Source organism: Lithobates pipiens, unplaced genomic scaffold, assembly GCF_037356315.1.
Source record: "Lithobates pipiens isolate NorthernLeopardFrog02 unplaced genomic scaffold, aLitPip1_a1.2 Scaffold_18, whole genome shotgun sequence".
Taxonomy (NCBI): Eukaryota; Metazoa; Chordata; class Amphibia; order Anura; family Ranidae; genus Lithobates; species Lithobates pipiens.
The window spans coordinates 208744956-208765508 of record NW_027507758.1 but is presented as its reverse complement, the minus strand read 5'-3'; positions in this window follow the sequence as shown (position 1 = coordinate 208765508).

Below are 20553 nucleotides of genomic sequence, written 5' to 3'. Positions count from 1 at the left end.
AGGAGTAGAAGGTTTTGTTTTCTTAAGGCCTGAGTCTTTTTCTCTCCCCCTGTACCTATCCGTCCTCAATTCCCAAACCAGCCCCCCTTCCCCTTGGACCCCTACTGCTCCTTGGCGCACCCCCCTACTTTTCAGCTGTTGCTAGAACTACTGTCTTCACTTGTTTTTTCTCTCCTCATTTCTTTTCACTCTTGTCATTTAACTACTAGAGTGGTGTATCCACTCATTTGTCTTCAATAACTATTTCCTAGTTCTCTCATAACCATATAAAAAATCTCTTGCAGAGGGGTCTTGTGTTTATCCTCCCCTAGCTGCTATCCCCAAGGTTTTCCTTTATGTGCTTTTGTATCTGCACTCACTCAACTCTGAAAACCAGGCTAAATGTCTGTTTCAATAGGTAAGCTACATGTTTCTAATGTGTAAATCTTGTCATGGAGATTCATTTTTATTATATAGTGTTTTCAGAATTTTATGTGAATTCAATTGATGCAACTCATCACATTAATTGTGCATTTACCTTTCTTGATAAATAATGAATTTACAAAAAAAACATAACAAATATATGCCATTTCACCCTAAAACAAGTGTGCTCCGAGGGTGACAGCTCAAATGCAGAATGAAAAATATTTAAATATACTGTATGTGTCACGTACCTGGTCTGAGGCCGATTTGACGAGAGGGCTTCCCTTGCAGTTAAGTGCCAAGTACCCCTGAAGGTGAGAACAGGGAGTGTCATGCTCAAAGAAGCACTGGTGCAATTTAGGTAAATCTGCTGGAAGCTGCTTGCAGCACAGAGGAACTGGATAGCTGTCAGTTGGTCTGTCAGGACAGATGCTAGGAACTCTGTTGCCCTTGGAGATGCAGTGGGACCAGGGCAGTGACCACAGGCAAGGTGGCACCTGAGGAAGAAGCAGGATCAGGCTAGCAGGACTATACTGAAGAAGCATAGTCAGAATAGTAGTCATGATAGGAGGCATGGGCGGGTGCAGGACATGAGGACGGAGCGTCTGCCCAAGGGGAGGGGCTAACCAGCGCTTACCGCGGCGGGATGGAGGAAGTGATGTGGTTGGGAGAAGTTGGAGGCTCCAACCAGAGCGGACGTGAGACCCCCTCCCCCCCTGTGCCACAGTGCGACAATACGCTGCCTGTATACCCCTGCATTCCCGTCGCTCGTAGGGAGGTGAAGGACTGAGCAGATCCACGGCCGGCCGCATCTCCCCCTTCTTCCCATGTTCCCCCCTCCTTCAGCAGTGAAGAGACAGACGGGAATTCCAGCAAGACCACAGGAATCAGCTGAATATGGGCGAACATGCCAAAGGAGGGTAACAAATAACTGTTAAAGTGCCTGAGTTATAATACTTTGATTGCTATACTGGGACTACTCCATTTATGTATATAGTAACCTTCTAGCAGGAAAGTAGCATTTGCACATATAACTTTTGGCTGGAGAGTATTTCTAACAGGAAGAGATGTACCTTGACAGAAATGTAATATCAATACCAATATCAATGTAATATTCTGGTTGAACCCACCCGGTAAATTTTAGAAAAACATCTATCCTCAAAGGGTTATGCTGTATAGACTGTCTCTGGTTGGATAACATTGGGACTGAAACAGTGTTGAAATGTCTTAAAGCGTTTGTTGTGCAACGTCTAAGGAAAAAAATATTGGTTTGATGCAACAGAGCCTTTGGGGGAGGGAGTGGCTACTCCTGATAGGAGGGCACTACAGGAATTCAATCAGCCGTGGTTGAACGTCCTAGAAGAATATTCTAGAAAAGTTTCAAGTACAGCCTACCCTTATCCACTTTTCAAACAGTATGTATTGGAGTTGAATATGACTGTCCTTACACTGTGAACGTAACATATTGGTGAAAATTCATAGAAAGGTTTCCTATGACCAAATCTTGTTGGTAATACGTACCCATCCAGATGCAAGTGCAATTTATGGTAACCTTCTTTCAAAGATTGTGCAGCATTTAAATACCATTTCTGGCTGATATCGTAGAAGGAAGCATCTTTTGGCAGAAGGAACGAACTTAGCCAGATCTTGGTGAATATTCTAAAATATTCTAAAAAGTATGGTGCTTGGGAAGCTCATAAAGTGGGACGGTATGTTAGCCTATGATATATAGAGATATATATATATATATATATATATATATATATATATATATATATATATTGTAGACATGTCACTGGAGAAGTGGTTGAGGGGGTGTACATCTCACCTAGGTTGCTACACAGTGTGAGATGGTAAGTCCAGGATGGATCAGTTTCTCAGCAGCAATATGCTGCTGAGTTGTTATTTAATCTTGCCGGGCCTGGGTTTATATGGAATGGCAGGTAGGTTTGGTAGAGGGACCTGTCATTCCACACCCCCCATCCCTCGATCCAGTTCTGGGTTTTGGATCAGGTGAGCTTTGATCCTAATTAGCCTGGGAAGGTAAAGGCTCTGCGGGCCTGCAGGTGTTCGCTCTCAGCCAGGGAAATGAACAGTCTGTGTGTTGGAGGAAGCTGCAAGCACAGCCACTGCTGGAGCTAAAACCCACCCTGCGATATCCAGGCGAAAGACGCTGTGTTTATAAGTGTCAGATAGGTGAGAAGAACCTGTTAGTAAGCGCCCAGCCGGGCTAGGTTGTTTTGTTTTGTTATTATTTTGTTCCTGTTATACACAAGAAGCACGGTGTTGCTGTATATTTTGTTTGTTGGACTGTTTGTACCACGAATAAACGCCAAGGTCTGCTTTATAAATTCCAAGTCTGCTGTGAACTGTGTCCAAACTCACCCTACCCCGGGAAGATCCCTTACAATTGGTGGAGAATTCGGGCAACACGGTTGCTAGGGGCAACGGTGTGGACAGACTTGGCTACAGCTGCTTATGTCCTGGGTGAAAGCTGCAACTACACTCCAAGAACAGTCCAGCAACATGGAGGAGATGCTGAAGCAGTTTATGCAAGTGAGTTTGCAACAACAGCAGGCTCAGACAGAGGCCAATAGACGACATGAACAGTCCATGGCGGCACAACAGCAGATGCATAAGGAAGAGTTGCAAGCTTTGCGCCAAAGCCAACAACAACTTATCGAGCACCTGATAGTAAATCGAGAGGCGCCTGTGGTTGCTAATCCACCCACAGTGATGGGAGCCGCTCCAGAGATTTTTTTTGGGAGAAGGACTGTGCAGAAAGCGCTGCAAAAGATGACTGCTGAGGACGATGTTGAGGCCTATCTAACAGTATTTGAGCGCGTGGCTGAGCGAGAGAAGTTACCAGCCGCTGAGTGGGCAGAGGTAATTGCGCCCTATTTAACAGGTGAACCTCAAAAGGCCTACTATGACCTCAGTGAGCAAGAGGTTAAGGACTATACTCGGCTAAAAGAGGAGGTACTTGCCCGACTAGGAGTTACTACTGCAGTCCGTGCCCGGAGGGTACGCAACTGGAGCTACAGTCTGGACAAATCAGCGAGGTCCCAGATGTATGACCTAATCCATTTGGCAAGAAAGTGGTTGGAGCCAGACACTTCTACTCCTGCACAAATCCTAGAGAAGGTCATGATGGATCGCTACCTCCGAGCGCTTCCTACTGACCTGCAACGCGGGGTGGGACAAGGTGATCCTAAGAATGCAAACGAACTTGTCAACCTTGTGGAGAGGTTCCAGGCGACTGAGGACTACCTCCGTGATGTTCCTGCAGCATCTTCACCTCCCCGGAGCGCCAGATCTGTGCCGTCAGCTGGTAAGAGACTTCCATCTATTGGGGGAGTGTGGAGGGGTGCTGATGGAGGGAAAAGGGCTCAAGTGGTGTCTCAGGGACAAAAGACTGGTGATGGTCCCGGGGGGCTAAGGGGCTCTGAAAAGGACTCCTTGCCAAAGAGACCAGGCCCTATCCAGTGTTGGAGATGCCATGAGGCGGGACACGTGTCTGCCCATTGCCCTCTTACCACTGAACCCATGGAGTGTGACGCTAGCCGGCGTCAGTCGCTGTTTGCGGAACCATCTTGTGCTGCAGTTCCTGGACTAGAGACTGAACCGCAAATCTGCAATATTACCATCAATGACCTTCCCGTTGAGGCGTTAATGGACTCAGGAAGCCTCGTAACCTTGGTGCATGCTAGCCTGGTGGCTGGGGACTTAGAGTCTAAAAAGCATATGAGTGTTGTGTGCATACATGGTGATACAAAAGTGTACCCTATAGTGCTGGCTAAAGTCGGGACTGAACAAGGCACCGTACAATATGAAGTGGGTGTGGTGAAAAACCTCATGCATAATGTAATATTGGGGCGCGATTTTCCATTATTCTGGGCTCTCTGGGAAAAAAGGAAAATCCCCAAAAGGAGTGGGGATACCTCTAAGGGGGTTGCTTTGTCCCCTGTGAATGATAGAAGTGTGCAGGATGAAAATGATTGTTCTCCTTTGCAGGTCCTGGCTGGGGAGGAGGAGGCTCCTCCCACTGAGCAAAATATACTAGACTTAGAGGTGTCTAGGGATAATTTTGGCGCTGCACAATTACAGGACCCCACTCTCAAAAATGCGAGAGAGCAGGTTGCTGTTATGAATGGGGTACCTCAGGAACCAGAGGCTGAAAAAAGATTTCCACATTTTTCGGTGACTAATGATCTTTTCTATAGAGTCAATAAGATTAAGGATGAGATTGTGGAACAGCTTCTGGTACCTAAGCCGTACCGGCGTCAGGTGCTTGACATGGCACATAACCATGTTCTTGGGGGACACTTGGGGACTGACAAAACGCGAGAGAGGGTTCTCCAGAGGTTTTTTTGGCCGGCGATATATGATGACATTAAAAAATACTGCGAGTCGTGCCCCACATGTCAGGTTAGTGCCCCAGTGTCACATTTTCGCAGTCCTTTGGTTTCGCTCCCTATTATAGAGGTGCCTTTTGAGCGTATTGCCATGGATTTAGTGGGTCCCGTTGTAAAGTCAGCTAGAGGACACCAGTATATTTTGGTAGTCATAGATTATGCGACCCGCTATCCTGAGGCTGTACCCTTAAGAAACACTGCATCTAAAACAATTGCACGTGAGTTGTTTTATATGTTCTCTAGGACTGGGATCCCCAAAGAAATCCTAACTGACCAAGGTACGCCATTTATGTCAAAACTGATGAAGGAATTATGCAAACTATTTAAAGTCTCACACATCCGTACCTCTGTATACCACCCCCAGACGGACGGATTGGTGGAGAGATTTAATAAAACTTTGAAACATATGTTGAAGAAAGTGGTGGGAAAAGATGGTCGTGACTGGGATCATTTATTACCCTACCTCATGTTTGCTATTAGGGAAGTGCCCCAAGCGTCCACAGGGTTCTCACCATTCGAGTTGGTCTATGGTCGTCACCCTAGGGGTCTACTGGACATTGCAAAAGAGACATGGGAGAGTGAGTCCACCCCATACAAGAGTGTTATTGAGCATGTAGCACAAATGCAGGACCGTATAGCCACTGTAATGCCCCTGGTAAGGAAACACCTCCAGAGAGCTCAAGAGGCCCAAAGTAGAATTTACAACCGGTCCGCAAGAATCAGGACATTCAACCCAGGCGATAGGGTCCTTATACTAGTCCCCACTGTTGAGAGTAAATTCTTAGCGAAGTGGCAAGGTCCTTATGAAATTGTTGAAAAGATCAGTGAGGTGAACTACAAGGTGCACCAACCAGGTAGAAGGAAGCCTTTCCAAGTTTATCACATAAACTTGATCAAGCCCTGGAAAGACAGGGAATCCTTGGTGGCGACAAATACTGTTAATAATTTGTCACCACCAATCCCTCCAGTCAAGGTAGGTGATGCTCTATCAGTGTCACAGAAACAGGAGGCTCTGGAATTTTTACAGAAAAACAAAAACAAGTTCTCTGACCTCCCAGGGCGTACCCACCTCATCCATCATCACATTGAAACTGAGCCTAGAAGCAGAGTAAACCTAAAGCCCTATAGGATACCGGAGGCACGTAGGAAAGCCGTATCTGCCGAGGTAAAACGTATGCTTGATCTGGGGGTAATTGAGGTGTCACAGAGTGAATGGTCCAGCCCGATTGTGCTAATCCCAAAGCCCAATGGAACTTGGAGGTTCTGTAACGATTTCAGAAAGTTGAATGAGATCTCCAAGTTCGATGCTTATCCTATGCCCAGGGTAGATGAGTTGATTGAGAAGTTAGGTAACGCCAGGTACATAACCACCCTCGATCTCACAAAGGGCTACTGGCAGATTCCACTTTCTGGCGAGGCTAAAGAGAAAACTGCATTCTCCACCCCTGATGGGCTATTCCAGTATGTAGTGATGCCATTCGGGTTACATGGAGCGCCTGCAACTTTCCAGAGGTTGATGGACTTGATTCTGCGACCACATCGGGATTACTCAGCCGCCTACCTCGATGATGTGGTCATTTTTAGCCCTGATTGGGAAAGTCACCTCTGTAAGGTACAGGCCGTGTTGGATACCATAAGTGATGCAGGGTTGACCATAAATGCCGAGAAGTGTGCTCTAGCCCTAGAAGAGGCCAAATATCTGGGCTACATTGTTGGGAGAGGATTGATTAAGCCACAGCTAAATAAAATTGAGGCAATACAGAATTGGCCTAGACCCCTGACAAGGAAACAGGTTAGAGCTTTCCTGGGTATTACGGGTTATTACCGTAGATTTGTGCCGAACTTTGCCTCAGTTGCTGCTCCACTAACTGACTTGACAAAGGGCGGAAAGACAGCAATGGTCACGTGGACCCCAGAGGCCGAGAAGGCTTTCCAAAGCCTTAAGTCTGCCTTGTGCCAACCACCTGTGTTAGTTACCCCCAATTTCAGGCGAGAATTTCTGGTCCAGACAGATGCCTCTAACACAGGCTTAGGTGCAGTACTCTCACAAGTAGTGAATGGTGAGGAGCATCCGGTGACGTACTTGAGTAGAAAACTAACCCCGGCCGAGAAAAATTATGCCATTGTGGAGCGAGAATGTTTGGCAGTGAAGTGGGCCCTAGAATCTTTAAAGTATTACTTGCTAGGCAGGAAATTCAAGTTGGTGACAGACCATGCCCCCCTAACATGGATGAAGTTAAACAAGGAGAGAAATGCAAGAGTGACTAGATGGTTTCTGTCCTTACAAAACTTTAATTTCACTGTGGAACACAGGCCAGGGAAATTACAGGCAAATGCTGACGCATTGTCGAGGGTGAGTTGTCTGTGGGGACAAAAGGCTCAGCCCTCCGGTCTGAAAAAGAGGGGGGGGATATGTAGACATGTCACTGGAGAAGTGGTTGAGGGGGTGTACATCTCACCTAGGTTGCTACACAGTGTGAGATGGTAAGTCCAGGATGGATCAGTTTCTCAGCAGCAATATGCTGCTGAGTTGTTATTTAATCTTGCCGGGCCTGGGTTTATATGGAATGGCAGGTAGGTTTGGTAGAGGGACCTGTCATTCCACACCCCCCATCCCTCGATCCAGTTCTGGGTTTTGGATCAGGTGAGCTTTGATCCTAATTAGCCTGGGAAGGTAAAGGCTCTGCGGGCCTGCAGGTGTTCGCTCTCAGCCAGGGAAATGAACAGTCTGTGTGTTGGAGGAAGCTGCAAGCACAGCCACTGCTGGAGCTAAAACCCACCCTGCGATATCCAGGCGAAAGACGCTGTGTTTATAAGTGTCAGATAGGTGAGAAGAACCTGTTAGTAAGCGCCCAGCCGGGCTAGGTTGTTTTGTTTTGTTATTATTTTGTTCCTGTTATACACAAGAAGCACGGTGTTGCTGTATATTTTGTTTGTTGGACTGTTTGTACCACGAATAAACGCCAAGGTCTGCTTTATAAATTCCAAGTCTGCTGTGAACTGTGTCCAAACTCACCCTACCCCGGGAAGATCCCTTACAATATATATATATATATATATGATTCACGCAGGATTTCCAAGGGACTGCATGTGTGTAATATTAAGCGATTCCTAGAGAAACTTATATAAAGCTACGTTGTACCGAAATAATCAAACATTTAGGCATAGGTGCTCTCTCATTGGAATTTGAGCGGATACAGCCCCGCCTTAGACAGCAATTACCGGGATAGGTCACATTACATGACAGGAAGACACTCATAGAAATATTAAACCCTGCTTTAATGCGACCGAGATGAACAGTGAGCAGCCGGTCTGATCTGTAGTAGACACATCCATCTAGTAGTATAGGCTGAAATAACTCCTTAATAGCCCGAAGGCTGGGGATTGTTTATTCAGGGTGAAGAGGCCCCCGAGACTGACAGTTTGGGTGGGTTTGTGTTATAATCTGGAAAAAGCAACAACAACAAAAAAAAAAGCTGGGGAGACAAAAAGTGATCTGGGAAGAACACCATGAGTAAATCAACAAATAAAACCACTAAAAGTGGGGCCCCAAAAACCCAGAAGGAGAAAGTAACGGACAGCACGATCCAACAATATATGACACAAGGAGTAAGCCCTAAAAATCCTGGCGTGGGGAAGAAACAGCAGCCGGCATTGGAAAAGAAAAAAGACTCGGAAAGACATAAAGAGGGGACGGCCCTCCAATCTAGCGCTGATTTAACAACAGACAGTGAGATGTAAAGTAGCAGAGTAGACAAATCTAGGTTGGAAGACCTCCCCCCTACAAAAGGTGAAATGCAAGTGATGTTGCAGAGATTGGAAAACGCAATCAAAGCAGATATTAAGGGGGTACGAGACAATCTGGGTGGCCTATTAGAGAGAGTAGAGGCCACTGAGTATCGCATGGACCAAAAGGCCCAGGAGTTATGTAAAGTTAAGGAGCAATTAAAAGCAACACAGCGCATACAGAGGGAAATTATGTACAAACTGGAAGACCAGGAGAACCGGAACAGACGAAAAAATACAAGGATCCGGTCGGTACAGGAGGCAAAAGGTGAAGATCTGAGAAAAATCTTTGAAACTATATTCTCTCAGTGCTGGAGTGATGAGACGGATGAAGCCCTAAGAATCGACAGGATACACAGAATAGGTAAAGCAAGACCCCCAGGTGCAGAAAGACCATGGGACATATTTGTAAGATTCACCTTCTTTGGGGAAAAAGCAGCGCTATGGAAAAAGTTAAGGGGAAGGAATCCTCTACAGTACAATGGAGTAGAGGTGCAAATCTTTTCCGATATATCGGCCGAGACGTTAGCTAGGAGGCGATTACTGCAACCATTGTTGACGGAGATGAGAGCCCAGAACGTGAAATATAATTGGGGGTTCCCGGCATGTCTACTGGGGGGTCAAAGACGGCAGAACGGCAAGGCTGAGATTCCAGGAAGATCTTTTGGACTTTTGCAATAAGCTTGATTTGCGTATACCGGATTTTCCGGTTGGATTAATGAAGAAGGGGAATAATCACAGTTAGTTCACAGGCGGGCTTAGGTAGGGGGGAAGTGGGGGAGGGGGGGTGATGACGGCCGGGGGGGGAAACAGGAGTTTGCAGGGGAGACAGGATAAGTGCCTTCTCATCCCCCTTAGGGGGGAAATGAGAAGAGGCACTGGTTAAGTAGCCCAGGGTTCCGAAACAAGCAGATTGGGAGGATGGTCTGGGAGCATAAAACCATCACCCAATCAAGGGTCGAGATTGGACCACAGGGAGGGGGGGCGAGGGAGGAAGGGAAAGGAGATAAAGGGACTATTTGTAGACCACCCTAGCAATTTAGGAAAGTACCAGGAAATGGGAGGAAACAGCGTTAGCCGAATAGGTCGAAAAAAAGCCTAAATGATAGGAACCATTTTTATCACATACAATGTAAAAGGACTGAATACGCCAACAAAGAGACACAAGATCCTTGCAGAGTTAAAAAGATACGACGCAGATGTTGCCCTGCAAGAAACACATATCTCACTGGCATCAAACACTAGACTATATTCCAGGCATTTCCCGACCTGGTGTTATAGCGATACGATATCTACAAGAAGTAGAGGAGTAGCAATAGGTTTCTAGAGAAAAAACAGGTTCCAACTAGTAGATAGAATGAGTGACACAGAAGGGAGATATCTGTTTCTAAAAGATAAACTAGATGAGATGGATTGTACAATAGCTAGTATTTACGCCCCCAACAGTAATCCCATTGGTTATCCAAATGAAATTTTAAGAATCTTGATGGGGTTCAAAAATAGATACGTGATTATGATGGGAGACATAAATTTCTGTTTGAACCCGGGAATAGACAGTACATCTGGGGCACAGAGGGTCAGAAATGAACAGCTAAAAAAGTTTGAGAAAAAATTATACGCTAGCCAACTGGTGGACGGTTGGAGGACCATGAACCCAAAAGCCCCGGACTACTCATTCTACTCTCCGGTTCATGGATCATACTCTCGTATCGATTATATATTTATTGATCATGGTATATTAGATTGTGTAGTGGAAGCTGATATAGGGGTGATTACCCTTTCGGATCATGCCCCAGTGAAAATGAAACTAAATATCCCTGGGAGCAAGGTCAGACCTGTGTTATGGCAGATCAATGAAGATTTGATATGAGACGAGGAAGGCAAGGCCAAAATAGGTAGAGAAATCGACCAGTACTTTACAATAAATGAAACGCCGGAGATAGCAGGTCACACATTATGGGATGCACATAAAGCCTATATCAGGGGAATTTTGATTGCCCTGGGGGCAAAAAGAAAAAAAATGTGGGCCGAGACTATGAAAACACTAATGGAGGAGATCTATAAATTAGAACAAGAACATAAAAAAGGGCAGAACCAAAAATGAATGCAATATAAAAAATTAGTGGAGAAGAGGGAAGAACTGAAGGGCCTGTTGGAACAAGAAACTAATAGGGTTTTTAATGGTCTGGCCTGGGAACGATACCTCTGGGGGGATAAGCTGAGTAGATTCCTAGCCAAGATGCTCCGCAAAAAAAAACTAAAAATTTTATTGGAAAAATGCTAAACAAGGAAGGTACTATGGTTTACACAACAAAAGAAATAGCGGAGACGTTTAGGAAATATTTTGAGGGGATATACTCGGATAGACCCCCAGGGATACAGGACGAGAAAAGAACATCCACACGTTTCTAAAAAAAGCTAGACTTCCCAAAATAAGCACTCAAGACAGGGAGACTCTTGAGAGGCCAATAACAGAAGAGGAAATTAATAGGGCACTGTCCCCATCAGCTCCGGGAAAATCTCCCGGACCAGATGGGTTTACAATGTTCTATTATAAAAGATTCAAAGAAAGCTTGATCCCAAAAATATGCCGATACATGAATGGGTTGGGGGAGGGGTATAAAATGAGCAGGGAAGCCCTACTGGCTACAATCGCCCTAATCCAGAAGGAGGGGAAAGACCCAACACAATGTTCCAGTTTTAGGCTGATTTCCCTGCTCAATGTGGATACGAAACTATGCAAAAGACTTGGCCGGGCGGATGAGGGGTCTGATGACTACTTTAATTCACCCAGACCAGGTGGGGTTTGTACCAGGTAGGGAAGGAAGAGATAATGGGTTAAGAACACTCTTCTTACTCCAAAGGATGCGAGGGAAGGGGACCCCCAGTCTGCTTCTGTCGACGGATGCTGAGAAGGCTTTCGACAGAGTAGACTGGGGGTTCATGTTTCAGACGATAGAGAGCATGGGAATAGGCCAGAAAATGTTGCAGAAGATGAAAATTTTATATCATCATCCAGGGGCACGGATAAAAGTTAATGGGTTAGAATCGCCCTATTTTGAAATGAAAAGGGGAACAAGGCAGGGGTGTCTGTTCTCACCCCTCCTTTTCGTATTGTCATTGGAACCTCTCCTCGCAGCTATTCGGGATAACCCAGACATTTTAGGGGTAAAAATTGGAACGGAGGAACACAAACTCTCAGCATTTGCGGACGATATATTATTCTATGTTAGTAACCCAAAGAACAGTATGCCCAACTTAGTAAAGATGCTAAAACAGTAATGTGACCTCTCAAACTTTAAAATAAATCGGCTTAAATCGGAGATATTAAATCAGGGGTTGACAAATTTGCTTGGAATCTAGGAGCCAGCTAAAAAAGTTAGGAGCCAGGTCCGTGACGGCGATCTGGACCTGTCCCTGGCCTGACATGGAGACGAGTGAGGGGAAGATAGCCCCCAGCCCCCCACCTGTCTCCAAGTCATTGCCCATAGCTCTTAGAGGGACATTTTTAAATTGCATTTTAGTGTAAATATGAGATGTGAGGTCTCTCTGACCCCAGATCTCATATATAAAAGAGGACCTGTCATGCTTTTTTCTATTACAAGGGATTTTTACATTCCTTGTAATAGGAATAAAAGTGACACACATTTTTTTTTTTTTTTTAAAAGAACAGTGAAAAAAATAAAAATAAAAGTTAAAATAAGAAAAAAAAATTGTTTTAAATGCGCCCTGTCTTGCCAAGCTTGCGTGCAGAAGCGAACGCATATATGAAAGCGGTGTTCAAACCACACATGTGAGGTATCGCTGCGATCGGTAGAGTAAGAGCAATAATTCTAGCCCCAGACCTCCTCTGTAACTCAAAACGTGCAACCTGAAGAATTTTTTAAACGTCGCCTATGGAGATTTTAAAGGGTAAAAGTTTGTCGCCATTCCATGAGCGGGCGCAATTTTGAAGCGTGACATGTTGGGTATCGATTTACTTGGCGTAACATTATCTTTCACAATATAAAAAAAAAAAATTGGGCTAACTTTACTGTTGTCTTTTTTTTTTATTAAATAAAAAATTTTTCCCCCAAAAAAGTGCGCTTGTAAGTCCGCTGTGCAAATATGGTGTGACAGACAGTATTGCAACGACCACCATTTTACTCTCTAGAGTGTTAGAATAAATAATAATAAAAAAAAAATATATATATATATATATATATATATATATATATATATATATATATATATATATATATATATATATATATATATATATATATATATATATATATATATATATATATATATATATATATATAATTTTTTTTGTTTTGTTTAGGGGTTCTAAGTAAAGGGATGGAGAAAGACTGGCCCATTAGCATTGTTGGTTGTAATTCCAACGGCCACCACAAGAGGGCGCCAGATTCCAGAAGGAACCATAGGATCACAGAAGGCCTCAAAGCCGGGGGCTCAATTACCGGCCGCCTGCGGCGCGGCCCGACGCGATCGCGTAGCCCGACGCGATCGCGCGGCCCGACGCGATCGCGCGGGGGGGGGGGGGGTCCACGGAGACGGGATACCCCCAGCTATGCTGCCCCAGGCGCAAGGTCGCTGATTCTAGTCGCCAATGCGACCTGGCGACCGGGTTTTGTCGAGCACTGTATTAAATATTAGTAAAGCCGAGGAGCAAATGCTTCAGAGGAAATGGAAGTGCCCCTGGCGGAAGGAACTTAAGTATCTGGGTATCAAATTGGCCAATTCCGAGAAGAAAATGTATAGAATCAACTATATACCACTACTACATGAAATTCAATGTAAAAGATGCGGAAATAGACCATTATCATGGCTAGGACGCATAAATACAGTAAAGATGATAATATTTCCAAAAATTTTGTATAGGTTTCAGATGATGCCGATAGCACTCCCCCAGGTCTACCTTGTGAAATTGAAATCGGTATTAACGAAATTTATATGGAAGAATAAAAAACCCAGAGTAGCACTAGCCAGCATGCGACAACCGAAAATAAGGGGTGGGTTGGCGATGCCAGACGTTCAATTATATTACAACATGGTTGTCTTGTCAAGAATGAATGGACTAAAAGGGAGAACACGGAAAAAAGGTGCGTAAATCTTGAGCACGTTAGTTGTAAGGCACAATTAGGAAAGCAAATTTAGAATCCCCCACACAAGAGGACAGTGGTCCTAGACGGTAACAATATAACACGTAATGCACTTAGGATATGGGATAAGGTATATAAGCAAATAAACGGGAAATATAATTCACCTCTTATAGCACTAAAGGAAAATGAATATTTCTTAATAGGTTGTAAGGAGATAGGAGGCAATTGGGTGAAGACAGAAGCACAGTTAAAATATGTAATCACTGATGGAGGTTTAGCACCACTACACGAAATAAAGCAAAAAACAGATATGATGGTGATCGACGACTGGAGATACACCCAGCTCTCAATCTTTGTAAAAAAACTACCACAACCAATCTGATCGGGGGGGGGGGGATGATTAACACCCTTGGAACAGTTATGTAAACAAAGAATCCTAAAGGGATCATCTCAAGGTGGTATAAGTTGTTGCTGGCGGGAGAGGGGCTGGGTATCCCACCATTCGTCAAAAGATGGGAAAGGGAATTGGGTACACATAAAGATAATGTAACCTTAGGTAAAATGTTCAAACTTGTACATAGGTCGACTGTAGATTCCAAGACGGCATAGATGAGTTATAAATGCCTGGCAAGGTGGTATTATACTCCAGATCGGAGTCATAAATTCCACCCAGATAGTACTGGGGAGTGCTGGCGTGGTTGTAAAGAAGCGGGTACCATGGCCCATTTGTGGTGGGGATGTCCGAAAATTAAAAACTTTTGTAATAAAATTCTATCCTATATCAAAGACATAACTAAAATTGAGGTGGTTGCAGATCCCTGGGTAGTATTATTCCATGGTATACAGGGCAGGATCAAACAGTATAAGACATCGTTAGTCCCCCATCTACTAAATGGCGGAAAAAAAATAATTCCTAAAAACTGGAAGGAGACAGAAGCACCCACAATGTGGGAGTGGGTGGACGCTGTCGAAGAGACTTATAGGATGGAGTGCCTAGGCTGTAATCTGGAGGAGAAAAGTAATAAATATATCACTCAGAAATGGAAGAGCTGGCAAGAATTTAAAATAAAATGGTACATAACTGAAAGGCTAAGGGTATAAGTCCCATACGGGTTTCGATATAGTTTAAAATGAAAAAAATCTAGAGGTGGTCTACGGGGTTAGTGGGGGGAGGGAGTCGGGAGGGGTAGGGGGGTAAGTTAATTTGAGGATGGAAGAAATGAAGTGGAATAAATAAAATATATAAGAGTTAATATACATAATAATATATGATATAACATGGAAAATATACTTAAGGGTATGCATTTACTATGTATGAAGATAAAAAAAAAAAAAAAAAAAAAAAAGAATAGTAGTCATAACAGGAAGGGGTGTCAGGGAATAGGCAAGAGCGTGAGGGGTCTAATAGCTGGGCCTCTCTTATCAACGTCCTAAAAAATTTCCAGCCAGACTCCAGAAGAAAAATGGTGGGCGCTGAAGTTTCCAGAAAGTATCTGAATCAATCTGTTGACAGGGGGAGGAGACCCTGCTCTGCAGAGGAGATGGTTGCCTGGTTGTGGGTTGGAGAAGATGATGCAGTTTGGAAGTGCAATGGCAGATTGGAAGATGTATGCCCCGGGTGTTGGCTTTGGTCTGAGCTAGTCCAAAAAACATTCTGACACCGGAGTGCGGTATACACCTAAGGGTAGGCTTGTCCTGTACAAAGCTGGAGGCTATGAGTCTTTGGGACTGATCTGCGGGAAGTGTTCTGGTCTGGCCACGCATCTGAGGCCTTGGATCCTCTGTGGACGCTGTGAGGAACCCCAGCTCCAGGTAGTCTCACCAGCCCAACCTCCGCGGATACTGCAAGCGAAGTGGGACAAGAATGTCACTATCCCGGCTGAGAGTGATATCGAGCCCACTTGCTATCACCCGAGTCGTGCGGGAAGCTGCTCCTCCTGTCTTAACGGCTGTCCCAGGACCCAACACTTTGGTCGCTCATCAAAGCTGCGGTGGGGCTCACCTGCTCGCTTTGATTTTGGAGTCACTCAGAAAAAGGGTACCGGAGTCAGGTAAGCCTGTGAGGGGTGAAAGCGGTGTGCCAGTGGGGGGGGGCATTAAGGAAAATAATGCAGTTGTGCCAGTTAAAGCCAGTTTCAAGCGCAACTATCTCCCGGCCGAAGAATGCTCCACCATTTTCCAATTCAGACATCCTCTCTGACGGGATCTCTGAACTGTTCTCAGACACATTGTCCTGGACTGGAAAGGTGAGTTAAAGTGAATAGGAGCAGTTGTATGACTTGGAAGAGGTTCTTCCAGGCCTAATACAAGTCTAAAGATTGAACTGTCTGCCAATACCGCACCAACTGTGCATATTACTAAATCTTTTGAGGTTGTTGGGAGCATTGGGTCCCTAAAGTGATCAACACTAATCAGGTAGAGGCAACCAAATTTGATTGCAAAACCAATACTGTTGCAGGGTACCCGGTTCGGCATGCTCCAGACGACACGCAGGTTCTGTCTGTGTATAGAGATCCTAAGGCCCTGCCCAGGCTGTCCAAGGTACAGGGCATCATCATTAAGAATATGGCGGAGGAATACAGATACCTATATCCCTATATACCAGCCCATCTAGAGTAGGAGATCCAGGATAAAGAAACTCAATGGATAGACAAAGCTGTACGAAGTTTCCTTTGGATCCCGCTGCGAGTAGACTTCCCAAAGCTGTCCCCCAAGATAGCGGAGAAGTATCTTTCAGTACTGCACACCTGGAGCTATGGGCGCAAAATCAACATGAATGGTGTGATCACCCGCCGGCCTAACAAGAGAGACATTCAACATTTTATTACTACGGTAAATGCCAAAAGAGGAGGCCTTGAAGTTACCTGATCCCAGGTATTACTGGTAAATGATGTTGAATTGTGTTTCACTGACTTCACGTGGATTACAAATGTTTACTTGGTGGCATTAAGACACTATGCTGAAAAGCCACTCCACTTTCGTAGAGAAAAAAAAATTGTTGCTAGTGGAGAACATTCCTCATGGCTGTATGAGACTGTGCTGGGCTAAATACTGCCAGCAGATACAGGGACTGCCCACTCGAGTAGCTCTGGCTAGTGCTCCGGAGTTGCCAATACACCTCCCTCTGAAAAGTAACCTGTTGATGTGACTTTCAACTTGTTTGTTCTTCAACCAATGAGGAAACTTTTCTCAGTTCCTGGCTGTCATGCCAACAGACTGAGATTACCATTGCAAGGGGACCTGTGTTCAGAAGCACGATCCCTTGAACCATGGCCTTGCTGCTTGATGCCTGACTGCAGCTGTGCCTCCTGTCCCCGGAGTTATCTCTGGGGAGAAGGGAAACTGCTGGAAAATAATGTTCTATCCCGAGTGAAAAAAACTTGATGGACTGAAACGTCAAGGACAATGGGGTGCTTAGCTGGTTAGGTAGAATGAGCTGTGGCAAAGGGGCAAATTCTTGTCTTACCTTCGAATGATGGACTGTTCAATGTACCACTGTTTCCAATGTTGGTCACCAGGTGGCATGAGTAGTCCCTACCTGAGTTAGCCTTTATTCACATTATGTGTATATCTGATAGAACATGCTAAGGAAAGTTTCTGTAGACTAGTTGTGGAATGTCAATTGAATTCAACCTAATTCTGGAATTTCTGCCCTTATTTCTTTTGTCACTGCATGGCCAGGTATCTGGTGGCATTAGATAAAATAAGGGCATTGCAAGGACAGATTAGGAATGAGGTGTCTCAGCCTGTGAGCAGGGATTTTCTTGGGTCCCTTGGCCTGCTGGGAGAGCCTATTTATTTGGGTGGAGTCAGGTGTACTGTGCCACCTGGATGGCTGTCTGGTTGGACGTGTCTTGTAATTTCCCGCGTTGCTAGGCCATAAGCCTTGGGGAAATCTGGCTGCTAGGCTGTCTGAGGGCCTATCCAGCAAGAGAGCAGCGTAGGGTTGGGCCTGCAGCTTGCAGTCCAACCAGAAGCAATGGTTCTGCCAGCCAGAAAAACCAGCTGTGGTCAGAGGTAAAGGGGAAGCTGTCACCACTAAGGGACCATCCACCTTGCTACCAGAGACCACTGTGAGTAGTTGAAGCAAGTACCAGAGCAGTATTCTCACCAGCTGGGGACAGTGAAGAATTGGGAAACTTCAGCAGTTGCCAAGCCAGGGACCCAGCCAGTGCAGAGCATTATTGTGTGCCAAGCCAGGAAAAAAGCAGGCCATCAGGGTGATGGGCACTGATCGGCACTGGTAGGTGACACTGATAAGCAGCACTGCTAGGTGGCACTGATTGGCACCACTGGTGGGCATTGATAGGCGACACTTGTGGGCACTGATTGGGGGCACTGTGTGCACTGATTTGTGGCACTGGCAGGTGGCAGTGGCAGGCAGTAGTAGTGGGCACATATGAGGCAGCTTTGCCTCTTCCTCTTCAGGACCGATGTCCCCTCAAACAGAAGCCGGCGATCAGCGTTTCTTCTTCTCACGCGGTCAGCGTTAGAAGAAAGAAAAAACGATTACCGATCCTCTGTTTACATTGCGTGATCAGCTGTCATTGGCTGACAGCTGATCACATGGTAAGGGGCCGGGAACGGCCCATAACTCGGATCTCTGATCAGCCAAGTCTCATTGACTCGGGTGATCACAGCACACGCCGGGTGCCCCCTTCAGGGGGGCGTGGCCAGCTTTGAAAGGGGAAGCCATCAATAGATGGCCTCCCGGCAAAGTAGAGCCGTATTGTAGCCGTCATTCGGCTATAGCGCGGATCAAAACAGGTTAACATTACATCTACGAAAGGGTGTCCTGGCCCTAACCCTCTCACCCCAGTTTGCGATCACGAGACACAGAACAGGGACGAGCATGTGTAAACACACACTTCCCTGTTCTGTTCTGAGAAGAGTGACAGATCATGTTCTCTTAGCTAGGAACCACGATCCGTCACTTCCTCTAGTCAATCCCCTCCCCCTTCAGTTAGAAACACACACTAGGGAACACAGTTAACCCCTGGATCGCCCCTTAGTGTTAACCTGCTCCCTGCCAGTGATATTTTTACAGTAATCTGTGCATTTTTATAGCACTGATCGCTGTATATATATATATATAATGCCAGTGGTCCTAAAAATGTGTCAAAAATGTGTCTGTCAAAATGTTGCATTCCCACCATTACTAGTAAAAAAAATAATAATAATAATAAAAATGCTATAATCTATCCCCTATTTTGTAGACACTATAACTTTTGCGCAAACCAATCAATATATGATTTTTTTTAACCAAAAATATGTAGAAAAAAATATGTAGAAGAATATATATCAGCCTTAACTGAGATTTTTTTTTTTTAAATTGGGATATTTATTATAGCAAAAAGTACAAAATATTGTGTTTTTTTCAAAATTGTAAATTTTGGTTTATAGCACAAAAAAGAAAAACCGCAGAGGCGATCAAATACCACCAAAAGAAAGCTCTAGTTGTGGGAAAAATGGACGTCAATTTTGTTTGGGTACAGTGGCGCACGACCGCGCAATTATCAGTTAAAATGACACAATGCCGAATCACAAAAAATGGCCCGGTCATTCAGCAGCCAAATCTTCCAGGGCTGAAGTGTTTAACCACTTAAGCCTCGGACCATTTGGCTGGCCAAAGATCAGACCACTTTTTGCGATTCAGCACTGTGTCACTTTAACTGACAATTGCATGGTCGTGCGACATGGCTCCCAAACAAAATTGACGTCCTTTTTTGCCCACAAATAGAGCATTATTTTGGTGGTATTTGATCACCTCTGTGGGTTTTATTTTTTGCGCTATAAACAAAGAAAGAGTGTCAATTTTGAAAAAATGCATTATTTTTAACTACCGTATAATATTTTTTGCTAAAATAAATAATAATAAATATAATAATAAATAGCCCCAAAAAATATATATAAAAACATTTTTTTTCCTCAGTTTAGTCCGATTCGTATTCTTCTATATATGTTTGGTAAAAAAACAAAAAAATCTCAATAAGCATATATAGATTGGTTTGTGCAAAAGTTACAGCATCTACAAAATAGGGGATAGTTTTATAGCGTTTTTATAAAAAAAAAATTTTTTACTAGTAATGGTGGCGATCAGCAATTTTTATCATGACTTCAACATTATGGCGGACACATCAGACAATTTTGACACATTTTTGGGACCATTGTCATTAATACAGCGATCGGTGCGATTAAAATTGCATTGATTACTGTAAAAATGTCATTGGTAGTGAAGGGGTTAACACTAGGGGGCAGTGAAGGGGTTAAAATGTATCCTAGGGAGTGTTCTAACTGAAGGGGGGGTGGGACTGTGCAGGGAAACCAACAGATTGCGGTTCATACTCTGTATGAACAGACGATCTGTCAGTTCACTGCTCAGAGAACCGGAAACTGTGTGTTTACACACACAGCTCCTGGTTCTCCGTGTGTCCCGAGTGATCGCGGGAGCCCAGTGGTGATTAAGACTGCCGGGCACTCGCATCGGCTTGGGGAGCGCGAGCATGCGCCTCTGGAGGCGCGTCCCCCTAGGTCATTCACGCAGCCGAGCCAAACTGCAGCGGCTGGTCGGCTAGCGGTTAAGAGACAATAAATCTCTTTGTCACAGATCAGCTGCGGAGCTGATCTGTGTCTCACCTTTACTGCAGTGGGTCGGCTGGCATCTCTTGTCCACTGTCAGGTGTTCAGCTCTGTGCACTCTGCAGCTATGGGTGTCAACACCCTTCACCTGTTGCCTAATATATGTTTCCTTCCTGCTATTTCCTGTCCAGCCCCTTATGTGCTTCTCTATTTAACCGCTTCACGCACGCCCTATAGCCGAAAGACGGCTACAGAGCGGACGCTAA